We start from the raw sequence: 16,231 nt of genomic DNA on the forward strand, positions 1-16,231 counted from the left end.
ATAAGGTAGAAAATGACCTCAAATTATTTTTGCGAATGGAACCAGTCATTAAAAACCTTTCAAAAACTTTGGTGGGAAAAGAAACAGACAAAAAAGGGAGGGGAAGTTTGTATAAAGTTGAAAATTAACCAATTAATTTCATTTGCCTATGTCACCACCACTTATGGAAAATCTACCATTTGCAAGAAATTGCATTAGATGTTATGTTACATGTAAAGAATTGGAGCCCAGTGCCCCTGACTTCAAAGAATTTACAGTTTGATTATGTGAAGGTGTGTGAGGATAGGTAAGGGGAGGTGTAATGCAAAGAAGTTAAACAACTGTTGTGCAGTTTTAACTGCAAAGAGTGAATGAAAATACCAGAGAGTCAGCAGAAGGGGCTCTGAAGTTACCATTCCTCCACACTGGGTCCAAGTCCAGGGAGGTTTCTAGAAGGAATGGATGTCTGAAGTGAATTTCTAAGGATGAGTAGAATTAATTAGGTGAGGGAACATAAGAATGTTAAAAGAAGCCAAACCACTAGATGTGTCAGCGAAGAGGTATGAGCCTAGATTGAAAATTAGAAAGAAGGTTATGAAGAATCAGATTGGACTATGGGACTGTTGAGAGATCAGACTAGGGAGGCAGGTAAGAATCAATTTTTGAGTCTTCTCTCTATTGCCAAAGAGCTTGGTTTTTATGATGGTAGCGACAGGGAGCCTCTAAAGGATCCATAGAGGAAGTGATATACACAGATTTCTATATGAATACTTTACTCTGGCAGCTGTAAGTTTGACTGGCATTTAGTAGAGGTGAGGAGGGCCTGAACTGGGAAGCTATAGCAAGAGAGATAGGAATGAAGGGAGAGAGTCAGGAGATTTTGGACAGTTATAAGCAGTTGGGAATCACTGTTGACCAAATCTTAGAAAATTTGGGTGAATCTGCCCTATTTTTCCATGCAGAGCAACAATCCAGTAGCTTGTGGTATCATTCACTGACACATGGGAGACGGGAAGTGGGACAAGTGTGCCGAAGAGATGGGGGATCAGTTTTAGACATTTAAGTCTGAGATGTCATTAAAACATCCAGGTGGAGGTGTAAACTTTGTTAGGCAGCTGGGGGTCTGCAGATGACATTGGAGATCAAGATTGCCTGGTGGGCTTCATTTTTTATTGCTATGCTTGAATGGCTGAAAGTTAATGGTATCATAAATCTGAAGTACAAAATGCATTTTTTTGAAAGATTTTATTTATTTATTGGACAGAGAGAGATACAGTGAGAGAGGGAACATAAATGGGGGGTTCGGAGAGGGAGAAGCAGGCTTCCCACCAAGCAGGGAGCCCAGTACAGGGCTTGATCCCAGGACACTGGGATTGTGGCCTGAGCTGAAGGCAGATGCTTAATGACTGAACCACCCAGGTGCTCCCATAAGGCATCTTTTGATGGCAGTAGGATCCAGGCCAAGCACAATGTCCTGTCTTAAAACTCTCTTTCATGAGAAATAGTTGCCTTTAGAAGAAGTGTGTGGATGAGGGGCCAAGGGATGTGGTAGAGAAAAATGCAAATTGAATCTCGGCAATTGGGATGGGGAATGGAAATGAAAGTCTAGATTATCCATTTTATTTTAAAATTTTAAAAACTGAAGGAGTGTTCTAATAAACAAATATATAAATATAATGAATAATTGAATTTCTTTTGCATAGGTAAGAAATTAGTATTAGCCATCAGAGACCAAGTATTGAATATGAGTCAGCAGAAATGAACAATTGTTACTACAGAAAGCATAATAAGGCAGACAGTGAATTTTGGAATATGTATGTAAGTCATGGTTAAAGACACATGTACTAGGTAAAGTTCAGAGAACTTGGGAAACATCCAAATGTGAAATGAGCTGCTTTAGAAATATAGAATGCACCCCCTCACTTTAAATCTGGAGGTGTCTTTGGGCTTAAAATGAGTTTCTTGGAGGCAACATATAGATGGCTTTTGTTTTTTTATCCATTCTGATACCCTGTGTCTTTTGATTGGGGAATTTAGCCCATTAACATTCAGGGTAACTATTGAGAGATATGAATTTAGTGCCATTGTATTGCCTGTAAGGTGACTGTTACTGTATATGGTCTCTGTTCCTTTCTGATCTACCACTTGTAGGCTCTCTCTTTGCTTAGAGGACCCCTTTCAATATTTCCTGTAGAGCTGGTTTGGTGTTTGCAAATTCTTTCAGTTTTTGTTTGTCCTGGAAGCTTTTAATCTCTCCTTCTATTTTCAATGATAGCCTAGCTGGATATAGTATTCTTGGCTGCATGTTTTTCTCGTTTAGTGCTCTGAAAATATCATGCCAGCTCTTTCTGGCCTGCCAGGTCTCTGTGGATAAGTCAGCTGCCAATCTAATATTTTTACCATTGTATGTTACAGACTTCTTTTCCCGGGCTGCTTTCAGGATTTTCTCTTTGTCACTGAGACTTGTAAATTTTACTATTAGGTGACGGGGTGTGGGCCTATTATTGATTTTGAGGGGCGTTCTCTGAACCTCCTGAATTTTGATGCTCGTTCCCTTTGCCATATTGGGGAAATTCTCCCCAATAATTCTCTCCAGTATACCTTCTGCTCCCCTCTCTCTTTCTTCTTCTTCTGGAATCCCAATTATTCTAATGTTGTTTCGTCTTATGGTGTCACTTATCTCTCGAATTCTCCCCTCGTGGTCCAGTAGCTGTTTGTCCCTCTTTTGCTCAGCTTCTTTATTCTCTGTCATTTGGTCTTCTATATCACTAATTCTTTCTTCTGCCTCATTTATCCTAGCAGTGCGAGCCTCCATTTTTTATTGCACCTCATTAATAGCTTTTTTGATTTCAACTTGGTTAGATTTTAGTTCTTTTATTTCTCCAGAAAGGGCTTTTATATCTCTCGAGAGGGTTTCTCTAATATCTTCCATGCCTTTTTCGAGCCCGGCTAGAACCTTGAGAATTGTCATTCTGAACTCTAGATCTGACATATTACCAATGTCTGTATTGATTAGAATGCCATAATATACCAAAGGTAATATTTGAAGTTGAGTTTTGTGTATCATATTTATATCAGTTAATATGTGCTGCTGATTCTAGTTGCTTATTTAGTAGTCTGCCTGTGAAATAAACTAGAAGCTTTGCCATTGAAACAGACCACATTTTACAAGCTAGAGCTATGCCTCTTCCTATATATCTCTACCATGCATTTTAATTTTAGGACTCTTGGATTTATGAACTTTACTTGACTTATTTTAAAACTTATTTTGAGTTAAGGAGTGATCAACTTGGCATAGGTTTACATTAATAATTAATGATGTATTGGATATAAATCAGCTAACACAAATTTTTTCAAAAGAAAACAAGTTGCTTTTATTTTTGCAAGTACCCTTCACATTAACCCAATAGATCAGGCAGGCTTTAAGATCCCATCATAATCTATTGCATACAATGGCTACTATTATTTTGGGAGGCTTTAAAATGCATATTATTGGGGTGCCTGGGTGGTTCAATTGGTTAAGTATTCTGACTCTTGTCTTCTGCTAGGGTCATAATCTCAGGGTTGTGAGATCAAGTCCTGCATTCTGTGCTCAACTTAGTTTGCTTAGAGTTCTTTCCCTCTCCCTCTCTTCCTCCCCTGCTTGTGTGCACATACACACATAATTGCTCTCATAAATACATGAATGAATTAATGAATGAATGTGTGTGTGTGTGTGTGTGTGTGTGTGTGTATAAAATTAACCTAAGAGGCTCTACTGGACACCACTGAAATATTTTATAGTTTCATCAAACTCTTCATATAGTAAAAATGTGATTTTCTTTCAGCTAAGTGTCAGAAATTTGTAGGTATGCCAACTTTATCAATTCTTTACCATTACTGCTATGTGGATTAGGGTGGGGGAAACTCTTCAAAGCTCTTGATATGAACTGAACAAAGCATGATGGGGACTTTCCAAGTTGTATCATATTTTTTTACGGGTAATCCTATGACTAAGGTGGTCCATATATGCAAACTAGTTTCAAGAATTATGTTATAAAAGAGAAAGAAAAGACTGAGTTTATCCTCTAATGTTAAATTATTTTATGAGATTTTAAAGTTGGGTAGCACATAACATAAACATAATAAACAAAATACCTGAGAAAATGTATGTGGCACATTCACATGTTTCAAAGAAATATATATCCATATGTCTTCATTCTGCAGTCAAATGCTCTACCACTGAGCTATACCCCCATATGTCTTCATTCTGTTGAAGCTTTGTCCCAATTATCAAATGTTGCCAGGCCATGATTTTCAAATCCATGTGTTAGGCAGAAATTTCCATTATGGTGATATTTCCATATTCCTTTGATTTTTAAGTTATTCATTGAAAATAAATTATGTGTTTAGCATTGTTTATCACAGCTCTAAGCTTGGTCAGCTTAATCTAAGTTCTGTGGTGATAATGAGTTTAGAGCTAAGAGAATGGAGTTATGAACATTTAAAAAAAAATGACGCCTCAGTATAGGAGATAGGCATAAAGTATCTTCTAGCTCCATGATAAAACATAACATAATCATTTTTTTCCTTCCAAGACTTACCTAATTTCTGGCTGTTAAAAACTTAGATATATTAGTCTTTAGAACCTCCATTCAGAAGATCTCTTAACACTTATCCTGTTGGTTATTTCATAACAGTCTCTGTTTTAAAGCATTTTCAGTAACGTTGTTTGATAATAATTGCTGACCTTAAGTGTCTTTGATTTCTGAACATGACTGATAGTTGATTTACATATTTCCATACAGGCTTCTAAGTGTATAGTTTGTGTACCTGCTTGTGGTTTTGCAGGAATTGACTCTTCTTTTTCCCTGCCCTTTCCTCTTCCAGAATTTACTTTGCTCTTTCAACCTCTCTCTCCTCCTCTCTCTCTCCTCCACTTCTCCCTCCCTCTTTTACTTCCCCTCTCTCTTCCTCTCCTTTTCTCCATCTTACTTAGTTATTATTGTCATTTCTTTTGGCTAGAGTTGTTCCAGATCTTGACCCATGCTTAAGAACAAAACAGAAAATGTCCCACTGAAAATGAACAGAAAACAAATATGTCATCACTTGATTTGGTTCATATTAAATAATGTCAATTACTTGCTCCTGTGGTCTCCTGAATGTAAAGCTTTAGCTAATAATTATAGATGGAGGAATGATGGGATGTGGCCAACCCATACACAGGCAGCTGTGACTCCCTTTCTATGGTCTCTCAGTTGCCTGTCCCAGGATTTGGCCATCTCAGGAAATACTTGGCTAGTTCATCTTGAGTAACCAATTCAGGCCCCGTCAGGTATCTGTTAAGTGGTACAAGTGGGGATGAAGATCTACCTAGTTGAGTAACTCCCTCAAGGCAAACTCATGAAGATAAACAACATTCAAGAACAATAAGAAGTAACATTCCTATAGCATGGAATAATTGGCAAAACACTTTTATTTTGGTGATCTTTATCATAGTCTTTTGAGTTTATTACCTTTTCTATTTCATAGATGAGTGAGAAGGAGTCTCTGAGATATTAGGCAATCTTATCAAGGTCACTCACCTGTGTAAGCTTCAGCGAGTCATCCATCATGCAAGAGTATTGTCCATGGATTTTTTTTAAAGGTTTTATTTATTTATTTGAGAGAGAGAGATACCATGAGAGGGGAGAGGTCAGAGGGAGAAGCAGACTCCCCGCCATGGAGGGAGCCTGATGTGGGACTCGATCCTGGGACTCCAGGATCATGACCTGAGCTGAAGGCAGTTGCTTAACCAACTGAGCCACCCAGGTGCCCCTGTCCATGGATTTTTAAGGAAATAGAAATTTGCTTTTAGGTAAAAAAAAAAATAGAATTAAGATAAAAGAATAGCCAGCAATGTTTAATTCAAAAATAAAACCTTGCAACCTTAGCATCTATGTGGAATATCATAGACTGAGGAAAAAGGAAAGCAACCACCCCAAAGCTGTCTTATTCACAGGCAGTCTAATCTAAGAAGGCATCACTGCTCCCCCACAAGTCTCCCAGAGGAAAGGGGCTATTGTATTGTTTGGTGAAAGAGGAGAGCATTTAAAGTGATTTTTCATTCTACATCCATTCTATGTGTATAATCCTTTGGTATAACATTAGGCAAATGCTGGCATCTGCCATAAATACTTTTAATATCTTTCACTTGCTTAATTAACTTCCTTTCTATGCATCTTCACATGACATCAACAGTATCTAAATGGAAAATGAAAAATTAAACCAGAAACCTAGATATTCCTAAATAAGCAGATGTTTGGAGTGATAGACTCCTGTGTTGAGCAGGTTTTCATGCCCATGATTCTTGAAGCCTGTGTTATCACCTGTGATCCACCTTCAAGTTATAAAATCAGTATGTTTTTACTTCTCAAATATGCTCAAATACTATCTTTATCAGAGAATGTCTGTTTCTGTATCACTATTCTGCTATGCAGTAAATAGTTTAACTTGAATGAATATATATACATACATATTTTTCTCATGAGACTTAAAAAAGGTGTTTTAATTTAAACTGAAAAAAAAAATCCTCAGTTTTAAATACTTTTGTGTTTCCTGAATTGGTCTTTGTAAGCACAATATTACTCATTATTGATACAGATGAATCATTCTAATGAAGGATGGACATTTTGCTCTCCATTTAAATATCTTATGAATACTTAACAAAGCATCGTTGTTAAATTTCACATAGAAACTGCAAGTTTATTTTGCTTGAAAAATGGGGAAATAAACTCCTGTTTCGGCCTTCTCTTTGTTGTTCTAGCTGTATGTCATTGACACTGGCGTGACTTGTCATGGGAAGGTGTAATGAGGCAAGACTAGGATTGTAACAATTATTAACCTGCAAGTATGCTCTGGCAAAGTAAATGTAAGCTAGACTGACACTTCTAAGTATCTCAGGAAATAGTACTCTCATTTGAATTACTCATTTTATTAATTTTATTTGATAAATATGAGATAAATTAATAATTTTTAAATATAAGGAGGACCAAATGTCATTAATAGGGTATTTCACATGGGATGATATGTTGGACCTCCCCCCCCCCCCCACCCCACCGACTCCATCTCTTTAGTGGTAATTTATTTAGCTGGGAAAGCTTGGGTTCCGTGCAGCATCTGGTTTTCAGTGATATCCTGCTGGTCTTATCCAATTTTCCAGCTGGGAGCATGAGGCACAGGGAGGTCGAATGACTTGCCTAAAGGTCACCTGGTAGCTCAACTGGGATTATAACTCAGAATCTTTCTGATTTTCCCATCCTTTGCTCACTGGACCACAAAACTCCCTTGATCCCATCTTCTCAAGCTTGCCTGAGCAGGAAGTAATGTTTAGGCCTAGAAAAAAATCCCAAATTAGATACTGGCTACTGTCATCTTCTTAAAAATGCATTAAAATTTCCATTGGTGTGACTCTAAGGGAATATCTTGTTTTAATTCTAACACCTGAGATCATTTCAAAACAAGGCAGCGTTGTGTCCTTCTAGGTGGTCACCTTTGGAACATTCATACCTATTGCTCAGAGACTGCTTTTAGTGAAAACGTTTTAAGAATGTCAGTGATGTGATGCTTGTGGCAGAAGAATACAATTACTTGTATATAGAATGGGCCTTCCTCATCATCCTCAGGTACATGGTACTTGACTATGAAGTTCAAAGAAACCATCTGTTTTATCTCTTGTCATAGAACTTGGTTTACCATTCCCTCGGTTTGGAAATCCTCCCTGTGATTTCTTATAGCTGGCAACTTTTCATCATTCAGATTTTAGTAGAAATGTTGCCTTCTCAGAGAGAGGCTGTTTTAACCTTCTAATATGATGTCTTTCTTTACCTGATATCCCCATATTTTTCTTCATTACAGGTATTGCCATTTAAAATTTGTGTTGATTTTATTTCCTTTTTATTCTCTACGTCTTTACCTGGAGCATAGGATTCTAATCTGTGTTGTTTACCAGTGTATATTAGACAATGTTCGATATGCAGAAGAAGCTCAAAATACATTTGTTGAAAGCATTAATTGTCATTCCTGATGAAAGAAGGGCTTCCCCCCCCAATTTTTTATTATCATTCAAGGAATTTCAAAGGGGATGCCCATGGGGTAGTGAGGGCGGGTGGAGATGACCCTTAGTCAGCCAGCCAGATCAGGTGAATTAACCCCGAAGGTCAACAGGATGACTGATGACAGCTGTCCCTGTCAGATCACCCTCTCATCCATAGCTTCAACCTTGGAATTGCCCCCAGGCTTGGCTTGTGATTGGCAGAGGAAAAGCAGTCTTGTTATATTTATAGTCACACTTCATTTTTTATCTAAATTTGCACTGCCCACTTTCACCACCCACCCTATTTACACGATTAATACTTAAATATGTTTGGTCACTTCTAAAGGCTGACCAATATGCAGAATATTGAAAAGAATCTCTGATACCTGAAAAGGAATTTCCCAAGGTTTGTATTTGTGTGTGTGTGTGTGTGTGTGTGTGTGTGTGTGTGTTTAACTGAACAGACATAACAGACATTTAAAGATGACTTTAAATCAATAAATCTTGAAAAAATGTTTAAGGTAGTTAATGTTCTTAAGAATTCAGCCAGATTATTTTCCAGATTTGTTTGATGGACACTTTTCATGACTTTTGAGAGGAAATGAAACTAACTGCATGGTAAACAAATTCCTGTTGCTGGCGACTCTATGCATAAGCTGCTTTGAATTTATAACCTACTGGTCTAGTCATCATTTTATAGTTAAGAAGACAGGACCAACAAGAGGGGCCTGTTGGTTATTCTGACATCCCAGCGGGTGCCTAGCTGCAGATATCATAGAAGAGCTCACATGCTGGCCCTGTGCAACTTCTCTTTTAAAGTGACTTCTGTAGGATCTGGCCATTTTGCCAAACTTATTTTGCCAAAATTCTAGAAAGCCACTGTATGATTTTCTGTGTGGCTGTGCTGGAGAACTGGCTGATGGTGACTTCAGGCAGTGAGCATTTTCTGTGTCACTTGACTAGGCGGGCTCTGGAGATAGTTTGTGGTTAATGTGTGTGTGCTGGGTAAAACAGGACACCTGTGTTACTATCCTTTAGGATTTCTTGTTACACATATAAAACTACTGCTACATTCTTTCAGTAATTCATTAATTATGAACCTTCTGGCCATGTGGCTAAGAGATGTCTAGTTTAGAGATATGGGTAAGCAGTTGTTACTATCACATTAGCTTTTGAACTCCTGTGAAATTTATAACTACCTGGATGAGTGAATTTGAGCCTTAAATTCATGCTCCTAGTAAAATGAAGCATTAATAAACTACTAGAACAGAATAAACATTGAAATGGACTTTTTCTTTGTCTGTGTATTTCAGGGAAGACACCTTAAAAACTCTTGGATTATTTCACATGGTTCCCCAGACAGACTGTACCCCTTTGTTCTGAAAAATGTGGGCAAGAATTTATTGGTTTCTTGAATGGTCCAGTAATTATCTTGGCGTCCAACAATCATTCTGTTTTTATCATTGAGGAAGAATTAGATTGTACTCACACTTTTTCTCTGGAAAACTCAAAAGTCTGTCATTGATAGGACTGGTATTAAGAAAACAGGATATGCCATTAAGGCATTTCTTTGTTTTGAGCCAGCAGAAATGTGATCTTTTCTACTTTTACACAACTGATATTAAAGCACCTCCCAACATTCAAGGGCCCGAGAGAGTCATAAAATTTGTATCATTAAACTGATGATGGGAAGCCTATCAGGGGACTGTCTCAAAACAGATGTATGCTGATATTCAGAAAATAAGCCCCAGACACAATTCAAACAGAGCACATTGATGAGTGTAGTGTATCCACAAAGGAAGGAAATCAATTTCTTGAGACTCTTTTTCTAGTGTCATCCCTTGGATTTTACACTTTGTAATTTCTTTCTCAGAAATGGACTTATGTGATCTTTCAATCTTTTCATAAAAATTACCTTCAGAGAAGGAATTAATAGCTTCTTATATAATTGATGACTATCTTTCTCTTCCATTCAGATAAATGATTCTATGGGCTCACTCTTTTCTTATTGATCATGCTGACATTAGGCAGACTCAAGATGAGAGTTTGTGGACAGAGCTACTGAATGACAACCAAGTTCAGCCATCAAGTACATGTAACTCAACTCCTGGTTGATGATATTTTGAAACACATTGTATGACATCATGGAAAAATTTTCTTCTTCATTGCTTTTAAGAATAAGCATTCTGATTCCATAGGACATATGTTATACTATCATTAAGGAAGTAAACTTCGCCCCCCCCCCCCCGGGAAGGAATGTTTTACAGTTACAGTAAATTTATAAGGAATAATTACGGGGTATAACTAAAAGAAAAAAATAAGAAAAAATGGAATTCCTACTGGTCTGATTTCCTCATCCACTTTTTCATTTTTTTTAACAATATTTATGGTTTGTCTACTGTGTGCAATGGAAGTAAGATGCTGTATTACTTAAACACTATGTGTAGATTCAGAGTTTATTTGGGGATGCCATTCTTTCTTGAAAACAAAACCAGCAATAGTTATAGTATAGTTCTTGCTAAAATTTTTATTTATATTGGGCCCACTTCCAGTCTCAAATTTGGTATTTCATGAAACAGAGTGGCCCCTAACAGCAATGAACAATTCCAGGGAAGAAGAAGATGCAGATTTTTAAGTGCCAAAATGACTGTGGAAATCAATATTCCTTGCCCCAAATTCCTATGTAGAAAGAGTACAGGGGAAAATGAATTAGCCACACAATTTCATCTATTTCTACAGGCAAAAAAAAAAAAAAAATTCTGGACAGAGGTCTTGCACTTTTTTGATATCTTGAAATGTCGAGAGGGACATCTGAAGAGGGTAGAGAAGGGGGGTGAGTAGGAGAGAAACTCAAACATTAATGGGGAATAGAATTTCTTTTGCACTGGTCACAATACATATGTTTGTTAAAAAGCAAGAGGCGGGGAAGACATGCATGCCTGATGTTGAAGAAAAGCCTGTTTGTGCCTCACACACTGGAGAAATTGTTCAGAAACAGTTCATCCATGTGAAAATATGACCCATGTCATTTTGCCAGAGTCGTTAAGACCCTGAGCTGCTGAGTAAGGCCTGATTGGGTAAATTCAAGATCCTGGGGGAGTACATACTTCCTAGTGCCCAGTTTTTCTAAGATGCAAAAAAAAAAAAAAGTCAGTGGAAATAAGGTTATGGAGTGCCACTTGCGTGGGCGAGACAGGGTCTCCATAGGGTGGGAACCAGCCGGATCTCAGACATGGCCCATTCTTTTAGATTCTTCCCCATTTTCTTAGTGGGCTAAATGAGAAATAGAGAATAAATGCCCAGCACTAGTAGCCAGAAGAGAACAGTGGTATTTAGAGATGGGAAAGAGGGAAAGGTTACAAACCATTTCTGAAATGAATTTCTCATTCTCTTTTGACTATGATTATATTCATGTTTTACAAACTCCTAAAATGACTGGAGATAACATTCAGATCACTGTTGTGAAAAGAAGTGGCTTCATAGAGGAGCTTAGAGGATATGAAAGCTATATTTGAATGAATAAATATTCAAAAGCAGGCAGGAAATATGGAATAATGGACAAAATCTCACCCTTTAATATATTGGAAAAATTTTGTGAAGTTTGAAGGCATCTTTCATAAACGAAAATAACAAATTGGAAAACAAAAACAAAAACCCCTCATCCTTTAGCAGTTTGGGTTTTAACTAGGCTAGGATAAATAACCACTGGTTCAATTTCAATGTTAATTTTTTAAAAATTGAATTGAGTTGACAATTTTGATGATGCTGGCTTATATCCAGAGTCCCAGGCTCTCTCTGTTCAACCAAGTGATAGAGTAATCATGTAATTCATTCAACAAACAGGAAAATCTTAATGTACTGTGGACCAGGCCTTTAATATCTTTGTTTCCTTCTCTGTAAATTGATGGATTGAGATTAGTCAGTTTTTAAGTTTTGTTCTTTGAATTATATGTTTATTTTCTAGCTTTTATGTTTCATTGAAGGGATTTTCTAATTTGGATACAAATCTTGAATCTATTTGTATTTCTAGAAAAACACAATGCAACAGTACCATTATGGTCTTTCTGCAATACCATCTGAATATGTCAGAAGAAGAAAAGTTCCTAGGTTTCTCCTTATTAACTGCTAACTATGTTTCAGGAATTTTGGGCATTTTAATTTAGCAAGCAGTTCTTTTTTTTTTTTTTTTTTTTTTTTTTTTTTAAATCAGTAAAGGAGTTGTGCATTGGAACTTCTATTGAACCCCAGTAGACCATTCAGTTTTAGTGTGACAGGTTTCAAAATCTTCCCAAAATTAAGGGCAGAGGATTTATTTTAAAATACCTTTTTGCAAGAGATATATCTTTCTGCCTTTTCATTTTGTCTGTGAGCATGTTTCAAGCTACCTTAGTTTAAACAGCTTGAAAATTGCTAGTTATAAAAGTGGTGTGTGTGTGTGTGTGTGTTGAAGAATGAAGATGTGGTTTTCAAATCGAATTGGCAGGTACTTACAGAAATCTGGGCTTCTGAGTGAAGGAGTGGAAACATGAAACCCTTGTAAAGATTTAACTGCCATTAAGAAGTTTCTTTTGAGACACTCATATCGGCCTACTGATATAATGTCATAAAATAACTGCCATCTCCACCTTTTATAGGAGTCAGCCTTGGATTAGTCAGAGCTGCTGGATTGCAATGAGGAAACATGTGTTAAAAAATGAATTAAAGGAAAAGATGACCTGCAGGTTACTCTGGTCTGTTGTGGGGTCAGGGGAAGGAAGGTTCAAAACCTAGTGGGAGAGGGGTCAGTCTGATGCTGGATGCGAAAGTTCACAAGTCTGCATTATAAATAATATATGTAGGAAATGAGTGTTTACTCCTCTCTAATGTTAGCAAACTGGAAGGATAAGATGGCTTCCTTTTGACGCGAAAAAGATCTAAATGTGAAATGCTATTTTAAACAATGAACAGCTGTTTCATCTTGAACTAAAAAGAACAAAGAAAACACCCTCAGGTTCACATAGGATATATTGTGGTTTCCGTGTGTGTGTGTGTGTGTGTGTGTGTGTGTGTGTGTGTGTGTTTGCCCTTCTCTCTTTTTTCTTAGGATAATTGAAATGTCATTTTATCTTGGAATGTTTTCTTTATTCACCAGGGACATGGAGAGTTAAAATATTGGAGAATTTCCTTTTCATCATTTTGAACATAAACAACCTTTCATTGCTTTAATATGAAGTGTTTTCTTTGTTAATCCAACAGAGATTAATGCCTGGAATGCTAAATTGTATGCTTAAGGGAAAATCATGATGGTCCATGGGTAATATATTTTAGGCAAGACTAAAGCAATAGAGTGGCGTCATATCATAGTCTAAGAGCTTTTCCTTGCTCTGGAGAACAGCTGGAAACATAAAGGGTAGCCTCAGTTGCCAATGTAAGAAATTTCAATTATCCAATTAATGCCTGGGAATCCTAGAATTGCATTTACGGGAAAATGTTTCAGAATCTATGATTCAGAAAGTGATTTCTGATCTTTGGAGGAAATTTTTTGGTAATTTAACTCAAAACACCTCTTAGATATGAAAAGATCTATGTCTTTAAAATTGTGCATTAATAAAATAATTTGACTGGGTTTGAATTTTATACTAGAAATTGCTGAGACTGAGCTCATAGAACAAAATTTTAAATATTCAGTGAGTAACAGGTCTATTTACTTCTTAATTCTCTATAGGTATTTATATATTTTTTCCCAATTCTAATTTTTGGGAAGATGAAGCATTACAATAAATCTTATTCTCCCAGATAAGAAATGCATACATGTACATAGTTCATCTTACCTGGAAAGCTGTTCCATTAAGTAGGCAAATACAAACTCAGAAGTTTAATTATTTATTTATCTGACTCTAAAAGGCTGTTTTTGTAGGAATAATCTCATTTAGCTCTTTTTGTTATATAGTTGCAGAAAGTATGTCTGCTATTTTATGCTAGTTTCTAGGTCCCCTTTTAACTCATAAGAAATAATTTTAGTTAACTTTTCCTGGGGCTTAATTCCTTCTAATTCTATTTTTGAAATAAAAGATGAGTTTCTTTAAATTAATAACGGGAAATTCTAGGCCAGAAACTGCTATTTCTCTTCCTTCAGATACAGATCTTAAGGATACTAGCATCTTGTAAAACTGTAAAAAAGAAGAAAAAAAGTCTGTGTGAGATCTTTTTTTAAATCCAGACTTGGTTATATAGCACATTAATAAATTGTCCTGTCAACCTCTAGGACATGAGTTCAACTCCAATTGGTTTAATGGCCACAAATGTTTCCTTAGAAGAATTCCAGATTTCTGGATGGAGGAAGGAATGTCAGAGATTCTCAGGGCAGGCTTGAAAACCCCCCCTCAGAAGGTGGTCTTGGGAGGTAATCACACCCTGCTGATAGGATTTGGCAGTTAAAATAGATGGAGGTCAGCCTGTCATTTTGTCTATTTAAATAAGTCACTTGTGATTAAGGATAAGCAGTAAGTTTTCTTTTCTTTCTAACTTTTGGGTCCTTGCAAGTTCTGATCTATTTCTCTGATGTTTCTCTCCTTCTTGAGTATTTTTCTCTCATTTTCTCATGCCTTTTAAATGGAAAAAAAATTCATGTTTTCTGTCTTTCCCCCTTAAAGATATGGATGAGGAGACAGTTTATCATTTGATCCCATTTGAAGTACAAAAACTGCCATTCTAAAACTCTTACTACATACCAGATATTTTGTGACATCTAGAGAGACGCTAAACTTGAGACAGGAGTGTCTGCTCATTCCTTCTTTGTTAAGAAAAGTCACTAGAATCTGTGTTATGTAACTGAGTTCATGGTAATTTCTCCATCTGCTGAGGTACTTTGGTAGGTAAACTTATTTTTACGGTGTTCTTAAAAGATTAACTGATGTCTGTAATTTTATACCACTGTCCACGAGGGTTGCATTTGCTCTTGGTGATAAAATAGCAGGTCATACTTTTTTTTTTTTTTTTTTTTTTTTTTTTTGTAAAAGTATGTTGGCTGTTACACAAAATAGAATCAGTGATACATAAATATTTGTATCTGCCAACTTGTTTGGCGAATTTCTTTGCCAAGTGCTATTCTGAAATAATGTTTCTCTTTCTCACGGGCTTTCATCCAAAACTCTTCTCCCTCTACATGTCTAGTTAAGACTCTTCCTCCTGTCCTTGGCATTACAGAGGCAGGCCTGGCAAAGGGGCCACACTCCATGGAGTGAAAGGGGAGACACAAACCTACCTATATTTTGTGGCTTCCCTCAAACCTTCTACCCATCTTTTCCTTTGATCATTTCTGAAGCATCTGCCTTTATGCAGGTTTAATATAATGATGTTCACCTTGGCTGCATCACATATTTCTTTAGCCCTGGGGCAAAAACCTCAGGTTGCTCAAAATGTGCATTGCCTGGAAGTGCTAGAGGGTTATAAGCCCCAGGGCAAACCTTAGCCAGTGGCAGACAAGACCTTAGTGCATCCCTAAGGCAAATAATCTGCAGTTCATTCTACAGGGTTCTTCCGCATTTTCCATGGGAGTTGAGCCCCCAGGTGAGCAGAGTGATGACCAATGTACTTTATATTGGAATTTCTCAGTTTTCAGCTTGGTATCATTTCCCCAAATAAGCTATTTGCACACAGGCTCTTTGCTTTTTAGGGGAACCTAGTTCAAAATAATACAATGCAATGCAAAACAAAGCAAAAACCTAAGATATGGATCTCCCTTCTAAGATGACTTGCTGCCTCATATCATAGTTATTTAGGTATAGTTCTATCTCTCCTAAGAGACAAGTTTGTTTTTCAAAGTTGGGGCAAATATGGTCAGCCCTTCTTTTATGGCAAGCTCTCTACCAGAGCCTGAGGATATAACTTGGAAGAGAAGATGCCACTCCCAGGAAAGAACCTGAAGTCTAGTGTTTACCCTAGATATTGGATAATTCACTATAGAGGCATATTTCACTAGAGCAGCATGGCAAATTTTTTCTTTTACATTCAAATAATGTTTCTTAAATTCATATAGAATTCCTTTAGTTAAAGATGGTTATACCTTCTTTATTCAAAAATGCTATAACCTTTTACAGAAAAAATCTGGGAGCTCTGGGAATCAAACAGGAAGCCAAGAGACACAGCACATTAGAGAAGGTATTCTCTAGAAGATCTTTTGAGTGAGATTCAGTAAGAGCTGAAAGGCCTGGGTTGGTG

Source organism: Mustela lutreola, chromosome 9, assembly GCF_030435805.1.
Source record: "Mustela lutreola isolate mMusLut2 chromosome 9, mMusLut2.pri, whole genome shotgun sequence".
Taxonomy (NCBI): domain Eukaryota; kingdom Metazoa; phylum Chordata; class Mammalia; order Carnivora; family Mustelidae; genus Mustela; species Mustela lutreola.